This window comes from Polyergus mexicanus, unplaced genomic scaffold (genome assembly GCF_030449975.1).
Source record: "Polyergus mexicanus isolate NDT 795.1 unplaced genomic scaffold, iyPolMexi1.0 SCAF_3, whole genome shotgun sequence".
Classification (NCBI taxonomy): Eukaryota; Metazoa; Arthropoda; class Insecta; order Hymenoptera; family Formicidae; genus Polyergus; species Polyergus mexicanus.
Genome location: NW_027223323.1, coordinates 4,625,192 through 4,650,667, shown reverse-complemented (window position 1 = coordinate 4,650,667; position 25,476 = coordinate 4,625,192). Strand labels below are relative to the sequence as shown.

The 25,476-nt window shown below is 41.7% G+C and overlaps 1 protein-coding gene across 9 annotated transcripts in view; it reads right to left on the bottom strand.

Moving 5' to 3' along the window:
• Positions 1–25,476, bottom strand: part of Bru3 (bruno 3) — a 384,657-nt gene that overhangs the window by 219,999 nt on the left and 139,182 nt on the right. The window contains exon 1 of one of the 9 annotated variants that reach the window (XM_070316028.1): positions 4,206–4,248. The exons of 7 other annotated variants lie outside the window; for them this stretch is intronic. The gene's annotated coding sequence lies outside the window, so the exon portion shown is untranslated. Of the gene's footprint in view, positions 1–3,133; positions 3,819–4,205; positions 4,249–25,476 lie in introns of those variants that run through there. One more of the 9 variants, XM_070316027.1, reaches the window with a different exon arrangement.

The following is a 25,476-nucleotide window of genomic DNA, read 5'->3' as shown; positions in this document are numbered from 1 at the left end:
TCAAAAAAAGAGTTGTCGGCGACCGGAGCTGAGGAAACCGAGGAAATTGAAAATTCGCCGATGGTTTGTGAAGGATGTCGCGTTGGTGCGCGCGCATACGGCATATAATTTCGGAAAACATATAGATCGGAATGAGCCTTATATGCCAGTATGAGATATATGTCACGTCAATGCGCGCCGGACGTCGAAGACACGTTGGAGAAACGGAAAATGGTAGTTTAAGAAAAATACCGATTATACGATTTACACATACATTTTAAAAACCGTTTTAGGCGACAGAATCCTCTCAACTTGCGTAAAGACGTACGTGTGTACGTCCCACCGCCGAGGTCCTTTCAACGTAAATCTTTCCTTCCCCCGCGTCAATCGAGGGAGGACGCAAGACGGAAATTACGGGACGCCGTTGCACGCGACGCGCCAAGTCGATAGGTATTTCCACGTCGGCGAAAAATACGTTACAAATCCAACTTTAACCTCCTCGGGATTCCGGTCACGTAGCCTCGTCCAAAGATATATATCGTATATCGCGCGCGGCGCGTCGTTCCTTCTTCACGTACCCCACTTTCCAACTTCATTCCACATTCTTTGGTTCGCCCTCGAAGCTAATGTCACACGCTCGCTGAAAACTTATACGAAGGACCTCCCTCTCCCAGTTTAAACCGCATTTAATAAATTTACTGGAGCGTTATCGACAGATATCTTCATTAGGAACTGAATCGAGTTGCAATGCCCGGTATTTCTAGAAAGATAATTCATTGCATTATGATATATGTATAATTATATTGGAAAAGAAATTTCATACGTAAGAGAATAAAATAATTTTTCCACGAATACTGCTATAACAGAATTGATGCTAAAGGTTGTATAATATTGCAAAAAGATTCAGGCAGCTTTTATACAGCGTGACAAACGCGTGATGTAATATATTCCGTACGCGTTAGACGTACAATTACAATATCTCTGTGAGTGAAGTTTCACGGACCGATGGTATCGTCTTTCTTTGTTACTTTGTGCGTGATATCTGCCTGAAAAAATTTATTTATTGGAAATGGTACAACGCGGCATTTACTTTGGTAATAAATATACCTTTCGATCAAAAAATGTATACATATAGGGAATACGGAAAAGTTTCTCTTTGAAACCTAATTCCTCTGTACGTGAAGCTCACTGTGACTATACGCTCGTTATACCGAGCACAAAAAGCATAAGTACGGATATCCAGAGTCAGATATTCTTAAAAATAACATAGTTTTTTTATTTGAAAATGAAATAAATTTTCCACACGTCGTTGACATTATTACAAAGCAAGTACGTACACCTACGCAAACTTGCCATTAAAAGTATCGATATATCGAACTAGAAAAAAAAAATTGAAATTTTGCATGTAAAATGTGTTTTTATCGTGTGCGCAATCAATTTCTGCTTTTAATTACGATAAATTTTAAATAGATGTAAAAACTCGTAAATTGATTTATGAACTAGTAAATATGTAATAAATATTTTTAAAGATACAATATATTGAATTTTTATATTTATAAATGATTATGTAATCATTAATGTAAGCATGATCTTGTATTTATGATTCTTGTAATTATGATTATGCAATTATAGTTTCAAAATTATGTTAAAAATAAACTAACGCTCTTTTTTATAAGAATTTATTTTGATACGATGTAAGAATCTTTTAAACGTAAAGGAAGAATAATTAATTAGGTTCTAAATATCTTTTTATTGCTAACTGAAATATTGAATTTATAAATAAATCACTATAATATACTTTTCACAACACTACGTACAAAATACATTAATTTGTCAAAGGGAAAGACATAGTTTAACGCTAGAAACTATGGCATTTCTATTCAAAGAACTTAATGGTTACGTGAATATGCACGAAAGAGATTCTCGTCTTCCCATGAAATTCGTTATTAATATATTCAAAACAGATATAGAAGAAACGAATTCTACGCTATGCAAATGTATTCCAGAAAGCGACGGTAAATTTTCCATTTACACAAGAATCGTGATAGATGACCTAGATATTCGCGTAATCTATCTATCGTTTTGTTCTTTATTAAGACCTCGTTTAATGATCGACTTTCTCAAGTATTCCAATAAAATTGATTTTATCATGTGAAATATAAGCAATGACAAAACCGATTAGGTGAATTATGGATAAATTAGCTTGTTCCTTATGTGATTTATATTACTCTGAATGTTATTGTATATATGTAATGTATGTAAATGTGTGTGTATTTAATATACATACTGTACATTAATGTCTAATTAATTATAATACAAATATTGCATGATTGTGTGTTATATTTTTATATAAACGTCTCACATGTGCAGAGTATATATTATAAAAATTTATAATTAGAGAAATGTCATTCTTTGCGAATAACTGGAAATAAGTTTACATCCATCGATGTTCTCTGATGAATAAATAAAAAGTTTTAAATATAGAATTTTTTCGACAAACATCGTATTCGTGAAAGTAAAGTTTGTAAAGCGAGCTAGAAGGAAATTCGAGAAGATAAAAACATAACCCCATTCCGTTTCTCTAAACTCTCCCTATTACCACGGGTATCGTGTTCTCGAATTGATCCATGCTTGGCGCAGATCCCCACGTGTCCCCATTGACGGACAGAGTCAATCAATTAACCTAACGACGCATATCCCCGTGTCTCGCTATTTACTCCGAAAATTCCAGGAGCACTTCGAAACGTCGAAACGCGTTCTACGTCCTCCCCTCTCGTACAACGCACCCTGCTTATTCGTTAACATTATCGGCGATGTAATTTCGTTAGGCGGTCGCGCGATAATATATTCTTAAGCTTGCGCGATTACCGGCTTCGAGAGTCTCGTTCACGGCGGCGGCAACAGGTTAGCAGCACGCGCCGCTCGAGTCGACTTGCCGACTCGAGTCGACCACGGTCGTATCGCGTCCTGTGTGCGTGTGCTGCGCGTTCGATCGTCGCGTGTCCCTCTTTCACTCGTTCTCACTCACTCTCTTTCTCTCTCTTTCACTCTTACTCTTTCTCTCCACCATCCTGACCGGTCACAACCCCCCCTCGTGAAATCCCTGACGGGGCGCGCGATCTCGTAATTCGATAATATGATACTTTGATCTGACCTATGATCCATAGACCGTTCTCCTAATAGAGCGTTGCCGATGCTGCGAACCAGCGGCCTTAGAGCGTGATGATGCTGCGTCGCCCCAAGTGTCCCGCGTCGCACCCCCGCCGTGCGACAGGCACGTGTGCCGGTGTCTGGCGACGTGTGTCGGTGGCGGCGACCGTTAGGCTGCTTCCCTAAGTGTCACCGATGAGCCGCCCGCGAAACCTGCGCGCGTGCCGCACGCACACGCGTATAGCGCGTATCGTATTAATCCACTCTCCGCTAACCCGTTCGGTTCTGTTTCGGATCTCTCGAGATGTGGGTAACGCGCGCTGCGAGAAGAGTCGAGCGCGATTTTTATCGCCCGTTCTTTTCGGACTTCCGTCTAAACCCCCTCCCCCCCACCCCTATTTACACGTCGTCGATTTTTCTGTCTTTGTCTCTGTAGTCTCTCGCACGGTATCGTTCGTCACCGCGACGGAGAGGGATGTACAATTAAACAGGCGGCACCCTGTGAGGGAGTCGCACGCGCTCGAAGCCGCGCGAGATCGCGCCTCGGCGATGATTTACGGTACGAGGAGCGCGCGATAAGGCTTCTCTCGCTCGCAGGCTCTTAAATCACGGTGCAGAGAAACACACGCAGCGCGCGGCGTGGCGTAACGTGGCGACGAGTCGGATGGCTGACTGGCGGAGAGCCGACGACTTTCGGTCGGTCTCGGCTCTCGGCCGTGGGGATCGCTGCTAGCTGGTAACGCGCGCGGGAGGGTGCGCTCGACAGAGAGAACGAGGGGGGTTCTAGGGGGGTTGGTTGCTAGAAACCTGGTGGTAGGGCGGCGATGGTGAACGGGGGTTTCGTACGACCGCCGCCGCTCACGCCGCCGCCCCCGCTGCTGAGAGAACAGAAGGGTGCGAAAGAGATAGTGGTGCGAGAGAGACGACACTGGCGGATCGAAGGGAAGGGAAGGAGATCGCGGGGCTGGTTACCGCGTGGGGTTGCAGGAGAGAGTACGACTATCCGTGAGATATGTTCGAAAGGGAGACAGAGTGATCGAAGTGGCTCGAGAAGGAAAGGGGGAGAGGGTGCTCACCCGACGTGTAGTGAAGTAGCAACAGGCGGCAGCCGTCCTCTCTCTCCTTCACTAGTACCGGCGAGAATCGCGCGCTACCTTCCTCGTCGGCGGCTGGCGCCGCTGCCGTCGACGCTCTGACGTCACGGCGTTGTGACGTAGGCGTGGTCACGGATGCGCACTAACACCTCGCCTGTCACCGTTGTCATAGTGACTGCTTCGCCGATGCTCCGCGTTTCGCTGCCGCCGTTGCGTTTCACCCCGCGCTCTCTGTACTCATCCCCTACTACCCGTACGCCGAGCAACCACCCACCCCCATTCTCTGCAATCCCCCTCGCTTCTACACCCGTCTCGTCCTCCCTATCCGAGTGGCGCTCTTCGCTTACGTCCGATATACGCCGACGGCGTATACAGGCTGCGGGGGTGAGAGCGAGGAGGACCGGGGGAACGAGACAGAGAGGATCGCGAAGGGAGGAAAAGCGAAAGAGACGGCACAAGGGGTAAAACGCAAGGAGGGAAAGTGAGCGGTATACGCGTGTTAGTGTATATACGTGCGTTGTCACGGTAACCATGCCTCAAAACAAGCCTGCGCGTTTTTCAATTCGAATGCACTCCCTGGGAAAAGATGAGGTTATAATGAAGTCCCTGCCTTTCTCTCTCTCTCCCTCTCTCTCTCTCTCTCTCTCTCTCTCTCTCTTTCCCGCCTGTTCGCTCGCCCGCTTGTTCGTTACTTGCTTCGTCGTTGCGTAACGCACGCCGCCGTGTGTCGTGTTTCACTGTGCTTTCCGTCAGTCTTAGTACCTACCTATTGAAAGAAAGGGAGAAGGTAGGGCGTGAGCGAATCAAGATTTTATTATATGCATCCTTTATTGATAATGCGACACTCTTGGCGGTTATAAAGGGAATTCTGCGAGCACTTTGATCTCTCCGATGATGGGGCGTATTCAAATCCGTCTCTAATTTTAGCTCTTCGAAAGAAATCAGACGCTGATTAAAACTGAATAATTTCGTTCGGGATCAATTTTGCGCATCTGGAGATATCAAATCCGAAACAAGCTACACGATCAGTCGTGGTAGTTATCATTGGATCGCATATTGATTGCGGCAATTTTGTACGGCACGACGGTTATTATGCGTTGGCAATGCGCGCATCACGGCTCACGCATTATGAACATCGACACGATCAAGTTCCGAGCAAAGCGTCTGTCCTATAGCTTGATCCAAACTCACAACCATTAGGCATACCGTGGCGTTATATGTATCTGGGACTAATGAGATTTCCATGTACGGTGGATGAATTGCTTTGGATGCATTCGCATACACGACGGGCCATTTCTGTATATCGATAACGTACGCTTCTCTCCATCCACGAGAGTGCGGAGACATACCTTATTAATGGACTTATCATCCTTTATGGCGCACGTAACCGCGACGCCGAAATTACACATGTTAATTATCGAAAATAAGTAGTCTTAAAATGAAAACGAAGAATATTTTTAACATTTTTCTTATTAATAAAAATATTTTATACGTAAATTGATTTATATTTTCATTTCAGCAAATATCATCATTGGAAATTTAAAAAAAAAAAAAAAAAAAAAAAAAAAAATGCTTAAAAATTTCGCGGGTATAGTTACGATATAATAGGATACGCTAGTTAATTGCGATTTTCTCTTCTTCAAAATAAATTCTCTTCCCGCAAATGGAAAAACGAAGCAATTTATGTCTGCAATATAGAAACAGAAGGATTACGGAATAGGTTTTTCTTTCTTCGAGATTGGAATTCTATCCTTGGGATAAATAGGTTCTTAATTATCTTTAATTTGCACCAAATCGAGCTTGCAGGCGTGACGAGTAGCGCGACGCACGGTGTCATTAACGAAATAATGGGAATTAATTTTGATTAGTGCTTCGTTTCGGCGAATCAATCGCGCTCTCGGGAAAGCGATTCAATTCCGCCATTATGGATTCCAATGAACAAGCCGCGTACATGCAATAATTTAATTCCCAAACCCAGTCTTTGTGACAGAATCCGCACGCGTATTCGAAATCAATGCTTCCAGAGATACAAGCGAGTGAAGGATTTTCCATAATTTCACAACAATCGTGCTCATATTAAACTAGAGATCATCTTTTAATATGTCTTAATATCAAAACAAGAAAGACATACACGATTAAAAAAACAATCGATTATATTTGTTATTATAAATACTCTACTCTTGTAATTTTTAATGAGATTATTGCTAGGAAAAGGCAGCTACGCGTAAAAAAATGAAATCCGATTAAATATAATAATTCTAAAATCAATCATTATATTAGTGTAAAGATATTAAACAGGATTAATTGAGAAATATAAATAATCCGATGGAATCATAAGCAAACGAAGAGAAAGAGAGAAATAAATATATATAAATATAATATAATATAAATATTACTGTTATACCAGTTGCGTTGCATATATAAATTAAACATTTAATTGCTTCTTTTGAAATCGCTTTTGATCCTCTCGCATTTTATGCTGGCGAAATTATATCTCGAAAGTATTAGAATACTTCCCACTCGCGCTACTCGGTCGAGTGAGTATTTCCTGCGTTAATAGGATCCCATGGCAACAGAGATGAGTATTCCTCGGTATGCCTCCAGCCCGCCCTTCACCACCCTTCGAGACCCCTGCCTCTCTTACCCTCGACCTAATTATGTTTATGCCACGTGACCTCCTTCTCTCTAAGGGACGATAGGCGGGGGGGACATACCTTGTCGGGCTCGCGCGTCCACAAATTACGTTACAAAGGAACCCTAATTGGTTGCATAATTGTAACATTAGTCGAGCAAGCTCGCAGTAAAAATGTCTATTAAATTAAGAGCTCTAAGATGCGGCTGCGCGTTAGTTGCACATAAAGCGAGACTGACTACACACACACACACACACAGATACACACATGTGACTTTTTTCTACTATAATCTTTACTATATTATCAACGAATTTTCAACGACTCGAGTGGCACGATCAAACGTAAGAAATTTATTTTCTGTACATGAAGCGAGCAAGAAACGCTAGTGTGTGCGATAAAAAAAATGCCTTTTTATAAAAAAGAAATCTCTCAGCTTAATAGATTGAAATGATAAAATCCGAAAGATCAATTTGACTTGAAAAAGTCTGTTTGCAAAATATATCTGTTCTAATATCTCTTTTAGAAAAAGAGAGAGAGAGAGAGAGAGAGAGAGAGAGAGAGAGAGAGAGAAAGCAATTACGATGTTACGATTGCAGACGTGCTCATTCGTGTACATCTGCGTGTAATACGAAAACAGACCTGTCTCGCGAGCTCCTCGCGGAATAGAGCCCTCGTACTTCTCAAAGCGGTTTCATAACGCAGAAAAAGCGGGAAAATACACGATTGCGCGTACATGAAATTGAGTTTAAAAATGTTTGATGTTGATTGTAGGTAATTCAATCAGAGTGTAGCGAGTAATGAGACGGAAGCGGGGCTAAAATCCAGCTAGCGCTCGAGCAAATGTTCGCTCGCTCGCCCTTCGTCCTTCCCCCCCGCGCCCCGATCCAGCCATCACGGACCCTTCCGCGCTCTCCTCCCGTGTTTCCATCTCTCCCTCGATTCCCGACTTTCCACTCTCAAGTTCGTTCTGTGAATATGAATTAAGTTGATACGATTTGGAGCATCCAGCACGCGGATGCAAGAGCAGGTAAGCAAGAACCATTATATCGAGGCAAATTGTCCGGCGGTGGTTTGTCTGAAACGGATCAGAGTGCAACGTACCGGAAAGAAGGAAGTTATATTCCCCAGAACTACTAAACAGTCTATCTCATCGGTGATCGCGATCCATATAAAAGCGGCCGTGTTACGCGCGGAATACAAGATCTTTTATTTTTCACTTCTCCAAAGCAAACAAGAGAGTAATGTCTATCAGCAAGAGGATGTTTTTTTTCGAATGCGCGATATTTGGCTCGATCGATACGAAGATTGAATTGTGACGCGGCGTTTGCGCCATTTCATGAGTATTTATTATTTTGCACAGAGAGTTAAACGAGAGCAATTTTAAATCTAAGTTTTCCGTACACCCGGCGTCTAGCTAAAAACATTTCACGCGCTTCGACGCTCGTATTTTCCATAGGTGCGAAATTATTTTCGCGTTCTCGCGAGCGTGCACTTTGGCAAACCGGGGGTGCGGGGATGAAAAAAAAAAGAAAAGAGAGAGAGAGAGAGAGAGGAGGGAATGACGGGAAGCCGACATTTCTCACAGTTCTCCTCGTGTCACCTCGCGCATTGTTTTTCGTAACCGAAACTAGCGTAATGCCATGCGGATGTAGACAGCCTTCTATCCTTGACAGGTGAGAGGAGCGCGCGGATGTCGCGGTTGTTTAAGGATGGAAACGCGCTGCTGTGGGAAATATCCGAGCGATCCTCGCGCAATTTCGTGGTAACGCCGTAACATTGTTTCATATGGACGCATTGTTTACGACTCCATACGCGAAGCAATAAAGGGGTAGTCCCCTCCGATACGCAGATATATCCGCCTCGCCATTTAGAACCTACCGGACTCGTTCGTGCGCGACACGGTTACAACTGTGCGGCGCGGCGACAGCCACAATCGCTTCTCTCCGATGTACTCTCTCTCTCTCTCTCTCTCTCTCTCTTTCTCTATTTATCTATCTATCTTTCTCCCTCTTTATGTCTCTCGCGTTGTCGAATACAGGCCGATCACGGATACCAGTGCAGGATACCGAAATACCAAACGAAACTCGACGCGAATATCCGCCTAGCTGAATCGCTTTCGGTTTTCATATTCGGTGTAAAGTTTTACAGACTCGAAGACAGCATCGAATATGCATTTTATGATCCGCATAAAACGCGTTCGTGCGATACACGCGGAACGATCCGTCTTCGCTTTGTCAGAGTTTACGTGTCTGTGGAAGTAATAGCTATTGTATTTCTACCGATGACACATCAAGACAATACTATTAATCGAGCGCGTGGGCAAAAATGTAAACGGTCTGTTTTAAAAACTATTAGCACAAAAACTATTAAGCTCCTATTAGCACGACGCTCGTAATGCGCATCTTTTTTATGACGGTGACTCTTGGCGAGCGCGAAATTCGGCGTGACAAGTATGAATCCCAATACATAGCGCGTCAAACACGCCGTTATCGAGTGTCAGCCCCGCCGACGCGGAAGGAACTGTAGCGTCATCGTCGAAAATTAATGAACCCTTCCGTCGTCCGTGAGATGTCGAACGGGCGTTGCGAAAATGGCGCATTCCGTTCCTGATGACTGACGGACGTGCAATCACGGGAATGACAGCTGACTCGCACGCCCGGTCGGATATTCCCGCATTTTTCTCTCCCTAGGAATTTCAATTTTTCCGGATCTCGCCGAGCCGGTTTTTAAAATTGAGCACCGGCAGGCCGAATCCCGTTGCGCCTTGCGCAGAGATAACCGATATCTCTGAGATTTTCTCCACATCCTGTCCGCGCCGCAATCGAAACGATGACGCTGTTCCTTCTAACAGGCGTGTTTACGATCCGTTCGACCTTCTTTACGAGCGTTTGGCTTCTTACACTTTTCAGCTCGTCTCTTCGACAACTACCATTTGCCTGTTTGTACCTTCCGTTTCTCATCTCTCTCTTTCCTTCGTCTTCTTTTTCTCAGATCGTCTTCATTTTTTTTTCATCGTTTTATCGGTTCGTTATCGGATATAGCACGATTACGAATACGTACGTGCATCGAGGTAGCGTCGATTATACGGTCGATCCGAATTTCAATTTTTAGGTGGACACAGAATGTCTGCGTTATTGGTACTCGAGACATTCGCGGCTGATCGTCTCACGAGATGGTACGAGATGCTTTTGTGCAGCTGTTCGCGTTGTAAAGTCGCGAGATCGCGAGCGATCGCTCGCTTGTACCTATAAATCAGCGATCGATCGTCGCGCGGATCGCGATAATCGCGGTATAAAAATTGAAGAATTTTATAAGTTTAAGGGACAGTTATGAGCACGAGCGGGCGATGGGATAAGACATTCACCGAGAATCTTTCCCTCGTATCGATGATGACGCAGTGAATCCGGCGAATGATTAAAATTTATTCCTATTAGGAAAACTTTATCAGGAAGCGCGGGAACGATCCGGATATAACGATTCGCCGTTTTATCGCTATACCGTGCTTGAACTTGAAGTACCGATCGTTTCGTAATCTATCGGGACATTAGCCCCTGGATCGAAGCCCCAGTTTCACAGCGACTTTTCACTCGTTGCCAATGGTGGTCGTAGAATCGAGTCTTATCGCGCATTTCGCGGCTCACGCAAACGAGTCTGGAACAAGAGTATTTTTTCCTTGAATCGCTATCGCGGTTTTGAATCGCTTTCCTGTCTGCCACGAAATCGGGCGGAAAGTGGAAGAGCAGGCCAAGCGGCGGAGAGAAGAGGGAACGAGAGGCTTGGTCGTTATTCCGGTACGGCTGAACTTAATTCTGTAACTCGATCGGCCGTACCGGATGAAACGTACCGCCGGTTCTTCCCAGTAAACCCCATTACCTCTTCGAACGACCGCGGATGCTCGTCAGAGCTGGGTTACGAGAGACAAGACCGAGGTAGGGTGAAGGAAAATGGTGGGGAAAGGAAAAGAGAAAGAAAGAGAAAGAAGAAACAGATTACAAGTAGGCTGGACGGAGAAAGAGGAGGAGGCAAAGAAATACAACGATAGAGGGTGCGAGTACCGGAGCCAAAGAAAGAAGGAAAGTAGTTACCTTGAAACAGACCTGCCTGTCGAGGAATGGCACGGACCGCGGAAAATGAAATCCCCTTCGGTATCCTACTCGGTATATAAGGGAGAGGTTCGCCTCGTCTACGGCACGACATTGGCATCGGATTAGCGTAAAATCGAAGGGCGCTGACTTGGTCGCTCGTAAATTGGCTACAAAGTTTGGTGAGGAGGCACACGGAGAGGCGGTCGGTGGCGCGCGGTAGCGGCGGTACCGGGGCGGTAAGGGGCACAAAGGGAATCGATTCTGTGTGAATCGCGATCCCACGCGCCCAACCGCTTTCTTCTTCTTTTTCTCTCGCGCCCCCCCCCCCCGGTCCCTCCTCCCGTCTCCCCCTTTACCGTCCTCCCTGTGTTTCACCCCCTTTTTCGTTCTACCCTTTGCTACCGCGCGCGCCATTTTGTCTTCCCGAATCTGTAACCATCAGCATGCAAAGTGGATAAAGTTTCTAGACTATACTTTCCGTCGCCCCTTTTCTTTACTCGCTTCCGATTCCTATACCCGGTCTCTCGCCCCTCGCCGTTCCTCACTCGTCGCCACGTTCCGTATCGCGCCGACCATATCCCAGATTGTTTCTCCGCACACCTACGAATATCTGTACCGCCTGCAGTATCCTCCACCCGTGTCTCCGTCCGATTCTCCCCACGCGCTTTTCTCGTCCCTTTTTCAAAACTAGGGCCCTGCTTTCTTTTATCCCTCGCTCCCCGCTCGTGCGTGATCTTTCCGAATCTGGCAGAGATTTTACAGCGTACTCCGATCCACCGCTCAAACTATTCTGGATATATAGATCTTCCCGCGAGAGAGAGAGAGAGAGAGAGAGAGAGTTCGGTTGGAAGTTTACTCTTAGGGATGTAGGATTCCCTACGTACAAAAGCAAGATTTCGGGATACACAGGAATAAGTATCTGAAATCCAATTTGTGTATGCGCAGAAACGTATTTGCGGAAGCCGTTGAAAATATCCGTGTATGAATTCGTTCTACTTTTTATTAGAATGCATTTTGATTTCCATGAGCACTTATATTGATCTAAACAATACGATTTTAGCTGCCATTATAGGACTATAATATTATATATATTTTTTATCGATCCGATAATTTATTACGTAGTTTGACCCAGATTTGAATTTCGTGACATTACAACAGAAAGTTTTTCATCAAATTGATTACAACGGATGTACACTATTGCGTGACGTTTTTTGTCCCTTCTTTCGAATACTTTAAGATATACGAGCATGTGTTTTCACAGCGCTTCCACGATTTCTAACCGGATAGTTAAACGACGAATTTACTTCAAGCCACCGCCTCGATGACACTTGAAATTTACTATACGGCGCAAGTGCCAAAGGCGTGACGACGCTACGATGCTCTGAAAGACCTTTTACGTCATATTGGAAACGGTGCAAAGTTTCCAGGCTTACGCGTTACCCAAAATGCTTTTACGGATCACTTGTTCTTAACTATGGAAAGTATACCTGGGGAAAATGTCATACCATCCGATCATCCGACGACAGAATATCACGCTTGGTAATTTTACATTTTATTACACATCGTGCAAAAGCATATTGATTTTATTTTATTTTATATTCTGATTTAAAATAGTTATTACCTAAATATATGTTAGTAAATTATATCATTAGGAAATATTATTAGGCATCGATATTTAATTACATATAAATTGGAAGCTTCCTCAACAATTAATTCTTGCAAGATTGGGAACGTGTGTAAGATGCATACGACATTAACGAACGATAGCGTCGCCTTCAATTTTTACTGTTAATAATATCGGTAATGATGTCAATATATTAAGTCAATATATTAAGCTTTCTTTTCTGTTCGCAAAGCATCGGGCGCTTATAAGATGCATAGACACGCGGACATTACTTTACGTCGCGGGGGGAAGAGAGCGCTCTGTAAAATAAAATTTGTGACGCACCGATCTGTCTTTGTTTTTGGTTGCCTCGTCTGGTCGCATTAATCTAACCTGCTTTATCACGCCGCATTATTTACCCGCGACAAGTAAGAATGCACGTGCTCCTGACCGACACCGCGAATATTTTAAACGTTCGACTCACGTATATCATCCAGCTTCCCGCACGTGCGCGGATGTCACCTGCCCGAAGCGCAGCTGAGCGGTTGGATCGATTTACTTAAGGAAGGAAGCGGAAGAGATAGAAGAGAAAGGGACGAACAATTATCAATTAAACTTTCGGAATCTGGCCTAATACGATACGGATTTATCCGCCGAGCAATATTTCATCGCGTATCGACCCGAACGAGAGCGGAAGCGTCTCGCCGCGTTAGGAAGAACAAAAAAAAAAAGCGGAGGAAAGCTTGAAGCCGTTGAGGTGTGGACGAAGGTCGTGTCCCACTATATCACGGTATCCATATCCCGGTCGTACCTCCAGACACGTTATTCAATTACGGGTTAAGAGGCGCAGCGCCGATGGAAGGTAACTCCGTTCATCCCCTTGCGCGATCCCCTTCCCCTTCACGACGACAATGCTCCAACCAGCTTCCCTCCCGTTAGAATGAAATCGTGGAAAGACAAAATCGGGTCCGGGTGCTCGTTCTGTTTCCTTCTTTTTCCCTCGAGATTCTAGTGGAACATTCCGGATACCGTGTGGAGTGGCCGAGGGGTTAAGATACGAGACGAAGGCAAGAGCACGCAGGTGGGTGGAGTTTAGGCTCCGTCCAGATAAGGGTTCGATATATTGAATTATAGGCTGCGTAGCGCTGATTGAGAGCGACTTGGGAACGTGGATTACGCGATAACTACAGTTAAGAGGATCACGTGCCTTGACGCACTACGCCGTGCTTCCTGTACCTATGGAATTTCCAGCGAAAGACCAAAGAATTTAGATTCCCATCAACGCTCGGAAAGGTCTGCCCGGCGATTATTCGAGAGGACGAGCCGTTTAATATACCTATCTATTCTACTGGTTAACGATTAGTTAGATGAAAGTCTCGAATTTCGATATTAACGCAGATTATGTTAATATTAAATACATCCATGTATATAAAGTTTGATAAATATTTGCGCGAGGATTTGGAATTATCAATTTTAATGAACGCGAGGAGTAAGGAGAATATTAAATACACAATGCAACTCAGCGCAAATACGTGTAAATATTTTACAGGGACATTTATATTGCTTCCACCGTGTATATACATATATTATGCCATATGAATCTGATACAATACACCCCGTATCGACAGAATAAAAGTTGCGCGCATAACAGAAATATTTTGAACGTAGCTTCAATTAAACATAGTATTCGCGCAAAACTGAGAATTTTTAACTTTAACGTATACTCGTAATTGCCAAAATTTTATCCGTGTTCCATTATTCGTCCGTTAATTGGCTTATAGGACCATGAGATTCAAAGTGAATATTTCCGATAAAGTACGACCGACTCTCTCTCTCTCTCTCTCTCTCTCTCTCTCTCTCTCTCTCTCTCTCTCTCTCTCTCTCTCTCTTTCTCTTTCACATTATTCGTTTAAAATGTATCTCCGAAAGAAGTGAAACGAAATGTAATCTAAATCCGTTAGGCCAGCGCGAGCTGGTTTCAATGCAATCATTTTTTTTTTTAAACTATTCTTTTCAACGATGTACTAAATATAATTAACGTCGATCGGGTTATTCATATTCGTTTTACAAATGCGCCGATGATTAAAGCAATATTGATAGGTACGGTCGAAATACCGACGTTAACGCAAAATATTGCCAATTATCTTTACGCTGTAACGATTAAAAGTCAATAAAATCTTGTTTGTAGGAAAAAGGGTTGAAAGGCATTTTCAACGAAAATTTAATTGTTCTTAATAGCCAATGGCGCAATTGTACGAGAGATACGCTTCCTTTTTTCCCTTTACATCGTAATATGTTTTCTAGTTTATGAAGCAACGGGACGAAGTAAGAGAATCAGCGCATCGTCATTTGTTAATTGAGAGATAAATAAAGTCTTTATCATCTCTTCCGATGTACTTTCCGCGAGTCCAGGGGTAGCCGACTTTTCGAAATAGAAAGCGTGTGGCATGTTTTAAAATTATCTTTTCATCCGATAAACGCGGACCAAAATAATTAAAACGGCAAAGATCAGGAAGCGATTCTAACGAGAAGCTCCTCTTCTGTTTCTTCACATATACCCCTTTTTCCTAGCAAATAGCATTTAATCGGCAACAAATCGCGGATCCGCGCTATGTAACCGGCCACTTCGTACAATGAAATATCGTTATAATTTTCGTGCGCCTCGGGTTACGCAAAATTCGTTTACGTTTCGTCCGGAGATAGCGTTAATTATAAATGTGTGCGATATTTATTAAAGTTCGTTGAAACGAATATGCGGGAATTAAAATATGATAAAACGTAAATTCCTGTCGGCTCGATCGATGGAAAATATAATTTACAGACAGACATACATACATACACAGGACACGTTCGTATAACCGTATCAGTCTGTTGAACAATCGGGCGGCGTTTCATGGCACGCGCTATCGCACCTTGATACCGTTAGGGGAACGCCTTTGCTAGTGTAAACTCCAGCGAGCGGCCAGAGAGAAACCGCAGGAACCGCCACACATAACTTAAGCAGTTGAGTATGGTACACGGAGGAGTGATAGCCGGGAATCTCGGTGTGGAGCAACTTGGTCGCGTCTCAGTAAGCACGTCCATAATCGTTTACGTTTATAGCCGCCGTATATCTGCCTGAGATAATTGGCTTTCGAAAACGGCTTCCCAGTATATTTTGTACTTTTCTAAAAAGCGATCTTTTATACCGAGTGTTTAAATTTATCTTTTCAATACATAGATCATAAGATATATATATAATTCGCGTTGCATTATTGTCTTCATAAATTAATTCTTATTTTATCACGTCTTACGTCGATACGTAAAATAAAATTTCAGAATAAGCGACAAATGTGAGCGCTGTTCGCCGGAGATTGAGGAGAACGCGGGAAATTGAGCGTGATGTCGCATGGGCGTAGGCGCGAAATTATTACGTCATTGCATAAATGCATGGGCTACGAGAAGAGGAAGTGGGACGTGGATCGAGCACTTTGTCGGGTCCCCTAAAATATGGAGGTACCGCCGCGTTTTCTTGGTCCTTCGCGGATAAGGAGAGAAGGACTCCTTACATATTGCGTCGGCGCTGCATAAATGCATGTTATTCATGCAGCGCATTCGTCGGGCTTCACCCTCTGCTTTCAGTCTCTCTCTCTCTCTCTCTTTTCCTATTCGTATTTGCTTCTTTTGCTCTCTCGTTTTGTCCTTCTCTCTGCTTTAGTTGCATGCCTGCGAGTTGCATAAGCACCGATGTACAATTCATTAGTTATGTAACGTCCAGTACCTACGTATACATACGCTGTAGTAAGAAAACTTGAATACCGCCTTTTCACTTGCAGGCAAGCGGACAAACCGCAACCTGCACTTAAGCGATTGAACGCACCTATTGTGGCTTTTTCGAGCGAAACGGGGACCCGGTGTACCGCGAAACGTATCTCGCAAGTCCATTTTGTAGAGAAAGCACTGGTGCGTAATAGTCGTTAAATTTCAACGAATTCGCGGTAGATATGCTGATAAGAAAGAAGTTATAAAATACGTGTCGCTCAAACCAAAAATTATCTATTTGCATTTTTTGTTGAATAAGATTTATGAATACATACATGCGTACGCGCACATACATACACGCATATAAACACTCACACACATCTCGTTGTTTTATTATAAAAATAATATATTGCAGATATTATTCAGGCAACATATCTTTCCATGAGCTCTTTTTAATAATTTTTTTTTATTTATGCTTGCTATTACAGTTATAATCCTTTGACTGCGCAGGGGGTTATCGTGAACCCAAATTTTTTTTTCTATTGATAATGTTTCAAAATTAAAAGTTTTGCTTGGATCCGCTCTATGATCCTAGTACACCGCTCGACCCTTCCTTCTTTTAAACATTTAATTCTACAGCTGTTCATGACTCTTACCATTTTTTTTTGTGGCAATTGTCTGAATAAAGGTCAATTTGATTCAATTTTTTTTTTTTTATTGAATTAGGCTTTAATTTTTATTTGCTTTTTCTTAATTTTTTCTTAAATTATATACCATCAATCACAAAAACCTAAATGTTCATGACTCTTAATATCAAAACTTGAAAATTTTTTTGAATTTATTTACAAAATAACGCACTTTTTCAACGTTTTAATGTTACAAATCTTTTTAGATATATTAATCAATTTTTTTTTTTTTTTTAGTTACAAGTATTTAGTTGTGAAACCTGAACTTTCTTCTTTAAGAATGTGTATTGTCAATGAAAAAAAATGCATAATCTTGCTCTTATAGCTAAAAATCTCTCTATCTAAAAATTGCTTAAGTTCACTTTGAGCCCGTGTGCACTCTCCGAAACTCTAGATAGATTTGCATTCGAAGAGTTAAAAAAGTAGATAATATATATGGCATGAAAATGCATCATATTCCGCTTTCAATTTTCCAACGCGACATATTTAAAGCTTCATATTACAAGCGGTCTCCATACTATTACACACTTTGATTAATCCCCCGTGACATTTATACAAATCAAATGGAATTTGAAACATCACTATTACGCTAAATGCATTTCCTTCGTAATGGATGTTTCATTTACGGCGTACTTACGTGATATATTATACAAATTAAATACAATATTTTGTTACATTACCAACGCGATAAATTACAGTACTTATGCGTGATTAATGGGCGCATATTTCACAAAGTTATCTTCCGCAACTTTCTTGCCAAATAAAAAAAGCGAAACCTTAAAGCAAATATATCAGCATCGATAACGTCATGTGATTAGCGTGAATATCAATGAGCAGCCAAGCGGAAATCAATGGAGCGAACCTTCATCGTCCGCTGATGTAGTTTGATGAATCTTGTTCATTCTTCAATATCAACGTCACGTTTTAGATACTTTCCTGGCTTGCAGATCATGTGATAATCAAAATTCAAACATTTTCACAAGCAATGAAATATTGCTCGCATAAATCAATCGACGCCTTACGTCTCTCTCAAAAAAGAGATTTAAGAAAATTGTTAAAGAAAAATTTGATACGTATATTATATCTTTAAAACGTGAAAAATTTCATACATTAATAATTTTATAATATATTAAGTATATATATATATATATATATATATATATATATATATATATATATATATATGGATGTGTTAACGTATTGAAAGTCAAATCAAATTTTATTCTATTTAATTCGTGACTTGCAGTAAATTATTTGTCAAAACGTCTATTAAATAACCATTACAACGCAATACCAAATCATCGGAAATAAATAAACAATTAGTCGTGAGGTAAATGAAATAAATGAACGCTCTTACCGTTATCGCTATATATCATCGCTTCGATTGTGTCCACTGCTTCGTTGGTGCATAATTTTCTTCCTATACCTCATTTTAATAATATCAATAATAATACTAATTATATATAATACTATTGCGAATTCCGCAATTAATTATAACCATGTACGCTAAATAACATGAGAAACATGTATTGAGAAATCCTTTCGCAATAGAGTGAAACATTGAAATTTTACCGGGCATGGCATAACGCGTTATGTTTTGACAGTCCCGACAACCTGTCCCCTATCTCTTTCCCTTTCCTCCTCTTTCACTCATTCGCATGCGAATGGATGGCATCTCGCGAGTGAGATCAAATTAGATATTGGTACGGCTGTATAGGCGCGTCATTGCGAATTCGAACTCGGCAAACGAGATATCGAGGATTGCGCGGAGAATCGGCAGATGGGAGTTTAGGATAGCCGCATGATCCTTAGAGCAGGCACGAAGAGGGATGAAGGCAGGTAGGTATGAAGAGGGGCGCCAAAGTCGCACGCGACGAGAGGGTGCTCTGCTCTGGAAAATGACCTGTCAGATGCGACACGTTCTTTTTCTCCTTTTCCGCTCTAACCCCGTTCCCCTTCATCCTTCTTATTTCTCTTGCTATCTCTTGCTGCCACTACAGCATTACCCTTCGCTTTTATTCAAATCTTCAAATAAGTCGACAATCAATTGCTTTGGCCATGTGCTCACTCTCTTTTTTACCATGATAGAAAAAAATATTTTAAAAATAATTTATTTATTAATCTATCTGATGTATAGATCTACCAATATTTTTCATATGAAGAAAATGTGTATTTAAACACTTGGTATTTATAAAATAATACAAATCAAGTTTTTTAAGAAATTAAAATTGTAACAAGTATTAAATATCAACAATCTCTTTCGATGAGTCTTTAAGCATTGAAAAAGAGTGAAAAAGGAATATTATATTTAAAATTAAAAAAAAAAAAAAATTTCTCAAAATATCATGACGCCTTATTCGACAGTCTTTCCCTTAAAATATATTCCGCGCGAATATATAGCGATGCAGTTTAAGGGGAAGCCCCCATATATGTGTCGCAGCGGGTACTGACACGTTGTTTACGTTATACGAGCCCGCACAGATATTGCGTCAAGTTGAACACGCCACCAAAGTTTTCTTGCAGAATTCACCCTCTCCCGCACCCTCAATCGCAGGAATAGAGATGGGATGGGAGATGAGAGAACGCAAAAGTGTCGGTGGAGGTCGATTCGCAATACGGTAGCATGCTAGCCGAGAAAGAAGAAAGTGTAAGAGAAAGGTGGGCGCAGACGGCGGCAAGCAAGTACGAGCCAAAGGAATATGAGGTTTACGTACGTCGTGCTCGTTACAAACTTTGGCTGGCAACGTGCATGCGTGTTATTACATACCGAGACTTAACCGTAAGCCTCCCCTCCCTAGTCAAACATCGTCTCGTAAGGCGCGAGCGATAACACTATCAAGTTTTAAATTACTTCCCAGACGCGCGCGTGACGTACGTGACTGCACTGCATGGCTATTTGTAATACGCCTGTAAGATCGTAGAAACCACCGTTGAAATTTCACGCGCGTATGCGTTGATTACGATTTTTAACCCGCAACAGAGCTATGATAATTGAGACACGCAAGAATTGTGATTGTAAGATATTCACGTACATTCGTGACAATGAATTTCAAAAATTTTCGATGACGGGCGCATAAAGTAAATGGTATATCTATATGTACGTTTACATATGCCGTTGCTTATCTTGTTTACATTTATTTACATCTTCAAATTGGATCTGTATGTATCGCATTAGCGTCGGATGAACAGAAAACATAATCATCTGACACATCTGACGAGGCGCCATCCAATGCTATTATTCGATTTCGCGATGACGCATGATTCTCCATAAATGTCATCCGACGTCAAAGTACGGCTCTACGCGCGGGAGGGACTTCTAATGAAATTCAAAAACTTTAATGTATTTCACTTAGAGCCATCAATATTAGCCTACATCAGGGAGAGAGGGATGAATATACGGTGCGACGAAGTACTTCGTAAGTATGACGTCGCATCTCGACCCTCTTGGGTTCGATATTGGAATATGATGTAGCTGTCAACTTCACCTCGAATAATAATCTTTTTTCCGACGAGATATTTAAATTGCCCACCATCGCAGGGCCATTGCTTCTTGTCCGTCGCTGATGCCGTCGATGGACGTCGTGATACCGTGGGATTGGGGACAAATCGAGATAGAGATGAAAAGAATGGAAGCTCGGTCTAAAGGACCTTTAGTGAATATTGAATGAATGAATGGAACAGAAGACACGCGCTAAGATATTTAAAAAAAAAAGCTACGCTTTTTCTACGCGACTCATTAATTACTGAATTTCAAATATCTTTCCGCAATACAAGAGCGTGTAATTTGTGAAAATTACTAGGTAAACTGAAACATGAATATCCCAGATTATTTACTAATGAAACACACTTATCTAGGGAAGGCAAATGTTTTAGTATTGTACATTACCGTGGGTATATATGGATAAGAAAAGAGGCACAAAGGAAATTGCGTAATTGAATAATATATACCTGCAATTTTACTAAAGAAGGGATGTCCGGTTGTGTATGTAATTTTGTGTCATTAACGAATCAAGAAAATGTCGGTATGATAATGACATATCAATATCATGTTTACTTAATGAAGTTACAAGACTAGCAGTTATATGTTTTGGATAATATATAGATTTTGAGAGAAAAATAATTATTTACATATATCATAAAAAAACATTTCACATATTTGTCTTCAAACAATAGTCGACATAGCGGACATAGTCAAACGCACTTTAATTGTGAACCTGCAGCATGTACGTAAATTGTGGTAGCTTGAATTAAAATTAATTATTGTTTATTATTATAATTATTATTATGCGTGTATGCGTGTAAGCGTGTGTAAGAATTGTAATTTTTTCCAAGTGTCTCAGCAACTATAATGAACAATACAATTATATAGTATGTATTATGTATATTATTTGATGTTATCTTTATACACCGTGTTTGAGAGAAAAACGAAATATTGGTACGCGTAAAATGAATTCTATTCGACACGAGCTGTATAAGAATTATTCAGTCAATGTTAATGAAGATTGTGAATAACTTATTTTTTAATAAAACATTATTATTAAAATTTGATTGTATTCGCTTATTCTTTCACATTAAAAGTCTATTAAACCTGCTTACACAAACAGTTGAACACTTTCGACAATTACCAAACTGTGCGACGGGAAGTAATCGTTTCTAGCCGTCGTAAGATCTGCAATGACAATTTAGATTGTCTACGAAAAGACCGTGCCAGAGAGAGAGAGAGAGAGAGAGAGAGAGAGAGAGAGAGAGAGAGAGAGAGAGAGAGAGAGAGAACACTTGAGGGTCCGCGTGGCTTTTCATTTCCCTCCGATGTAATGCCTGGTGATAAAGAGACGTTAATAGGAGTAAGTCTACGTTCAGTTCTCGTCCTTTGTCTAATAAAATGGCAATCACGCACCGTAATGTTCCTTTCACTTGCATTCGCAAATACTCGCGCCGGAGAATTTTCCCCCTCTTGACACCATGGCTTTGCTGGAGCTTGACAAAAGCTATTCATTCCTCATTCCGGATTCTTATTCCGTAAACAGTGCTTACAAAAAAGGTTGTAGAATTAGAAAAAAATTTGAGAATTATAATAATTTCTAATGTAACACCTTGTTGAGTTGTCATAATCGTAGAACATAATTGATATTAAAGGAAATGAAAATGTGAAGAATTGTGACAATTATTTCTTACAATAGAGATTTCCTTTCTCTAAAAATATTCGACATTCGCTTGTTTCTATTTTAATCTTCTTATCTTCAATAAAAATTCTTTGAAATGATACGCTATGCATGTAGTCGAATATGAAATCAGTTGGTGCAAAATTACGTTCCAAGACGTTTTAGAAGGTGCGAAATACCAGCCGGTATCGTCCTTAGAGGTCTCGCGGCCGACTGGTATGTCAAGGCAGATCGATACATTCTTGCGTACCTCGCCGAACTCGCACGACTCGCGTTTGCCGCACGTTTTAGAGCCACATGCTTTGCAACAGCTTCGTACAGCACATACATTACATGTATGTGCGCGATCTCCTCAATAAATTCTTAACCGTAATACAAACAGACTTTCGATTTCACGCCAAGTGTCATTCCGAAGCAGATATGATTTTCAAATCAGAGTTTATCGGAATATGTGTAAGGAACCGTACGCTTATTTTATTTCGAAACTTACGCTTGAACAATATTTAAACGACAAAAATTTTGAAAAAAATTATCAACGACGTCACTCAGTCTATCAGCGAATGCCCTGGCAGCAAAGTTTCTTCCATTAGCGATAATGAAAGATGGACACCGGGCTCGAGGCTCCGATCATTGCTGGCAAATACACGCGAGTTCATTGTCGCGCTGGAACATCGGGATCCTCGGAAGGAGTAAATATCACGAGGGCATCGCCGACGATCATAAAACGTGCGCATCTCGACAGGCAAACTTTTACTTTGATCGCCTATAAATATGCTGCGTCTAGCGAGACGGCAAATCACTATCGCTGGTTGGTTCGTGTCTCCATTGCTACGTATCTCTTTCAATATTTTCATTCCTGTCTCTTTTCTATCGCAACGCTTGCACAGAATATGTCAGTATCGCGTCCCTTTGATAATGTCGCTTGTCACGCACTACATTCTATTCTTGAAAAAAAAAAAATATTGAGTTTATCACTTCTTGCAATCTTTCTGTATATTTACCGGTTGTACAATTTTGTATTTTAATTGTATTTTGTTTCACACTTTTCCTCTCACTTTCGTAAATTTCTCTTAAAAATTGTAAGGAAATTAAAAATGCACAAATTGTTTTCCCTGAAACATTGTTGTCGCAGATTTGTTTTACATTTGCAAAGAAACAGAAACGAAATGCATTTAGTCTCGATTATCCGGAGATTGGAAAGCGCATCCATTAACAGCTTTGCTAATGGACTCGTTACCAATAATATAACGTTAAAAAAAAGAAAATCAACGTAATATCCGCAGCTTGCAAAACGCGAATAAAACTCTTATGCATTGTCAGTTTCCGCATAATTTTTAAAATTCCTACGTATTACGTACTAAGGTCGGTATTATCGGTCGAATGTGCATCGCGAATTTTTATCGATTAGCGATCATGAAACCAGTTAAAGAGGAATGCTGCCAAGCTGAGTGAAAGGAAGAGCAAATTCTGGAGGGATCTCCCAGTTATCTGACATCTGTGGTTCGTTTTCATTCGATTGTTGCTCGCTCCGTTCGCTCTTCCTATTCTATTCAGCCTTTTCATCGGTCAGCCGAATTGTATGTCATGAAACGAAATTTCCGGCGAAGAGAAATCGGATGAGGAGCGGAGAGGTAGAGATAGAAAGGGATCGGGTGGAAAGGGAATGGAAACAGAGGAACTTCATACATGATTTCCCCCGAGTCCCTCAAGTGAAGTATTTCGGGCGATGCACGTACGAGCGCGCGACCACTGGCTCGCCGCGTGGAATCTCGCTGACAAAGTTGCCCAATCATGCGTGCATTATGAGATTCGCGGAGCAGAAGGATACGGCGAATGGAAAAAGTGGAATGCCTGGTAGTCAAGACGGCCCATTGTTACACCAATCTACCTACTGTGAACGCACCGTCGAGTTACGTGTTTTTTTTTTGTTTTTTTTGTGATTAAATTTCTGTCCGAGCGTGATGATCGCATCATGACAGAATTTCCCATTGCAATCGTTAAACACGATAAGCGTATCTAGCGATTATATTGGCCGGAATTTATTAAACAGTAATAAACGGTTATTCTACGTTAGATGTAATTTGATGCCAGAGATCGATTGTGTTGATTGAAATTAATAATCGATCTTTGAATACATTTTTAATACAATATCGATCGTAATATTCGTCGAGCCTGCATAATTATTGCATATAAATACACGTTGGTATCCATTTTCATGGTGAAATAATAATGGCAAAATGTAAATAAATATTGTGTAAACAAGCAGATGTAACAAGCAGAAATAATCATGCGTACTTTTAAGAATAATTTTATATTTTAATATCTCAGAAATTTGTGTGATTTCTAAATTTCAGCAACACATTCTTGGTTGCAACTTTTTAAGCGCTATCAATATTTAAGAGTTAAAATCTGCCATCTACGTTACAATTATTTTTATAACGGTTTATATATAGTATAATATTTTATATTGATGAATTAATTACAAACTCTGTCCCTGTCTCTCTCTCTCTCTCTCTCTCTCTCTCTCTCTCTCTCTCTCTCTTTCTCCCTCTAATAGTTCATACAATCAAACGTTAATTTCCTGTCGAATGGATTTACCGCCAACTGTGTTCATCGGCGATCGCATACTATGACAAAAGACGGAGCGAGCTCTGTCCATGGCGTTCTCTCCGTCTATCCTTAGATTCAACGCTATCGTATCCTTAGGGATCGCGCGCGTGACAATGCGTGACGAACATATTGTCGCAGAGCGTACCACGTTCCCGTTCCTCGGTTCCATCAATCATGACCTCGCTTCACGAATAGCTCAGGACCGCGCGTGCACGCAGAATCAACGCGAGCGTGAGTATGTGTATGCGTGCGCGCGCGCGTCCTTTGTATATGGATGCTATGTCGGTAAACGGGCGGGACGGAGCGATTAGATGTTCGATCTGTATCAATATTTACCTCGCTTCGCTGCGGCGCGCCTTGCGCGAAATGGAAGCCAGACTTCCTTCATCCTCGACGTGTTTGCCCGTGCCGCGGAGCAGATACGCCGGATTCCCCGGGGAGGACGTGCCGCTAGTCCTACGGACAGGCTTACCCTTCGAGCTACAAACCGTCTTCCCCCCTTCGTTCCCACACCTTCTTTGCCCTCTCTCGCGCGCGTTCGCCTTACCCGTTACCCGTTACCCTATAGCCAAGTCGTCTTACCCTCCTTGGAGCCCGGGTACTCGCGCCGGCACGATCGATCCGGTCGGCATAATAAGAAGAGTAAACGGCAGGAGATATTGTATGCAAGATCAACCGGCTCTCCTCTGCACTCGAGCGGATGCGGCGCGATTCTGCACTTTCTCGCTCTCTC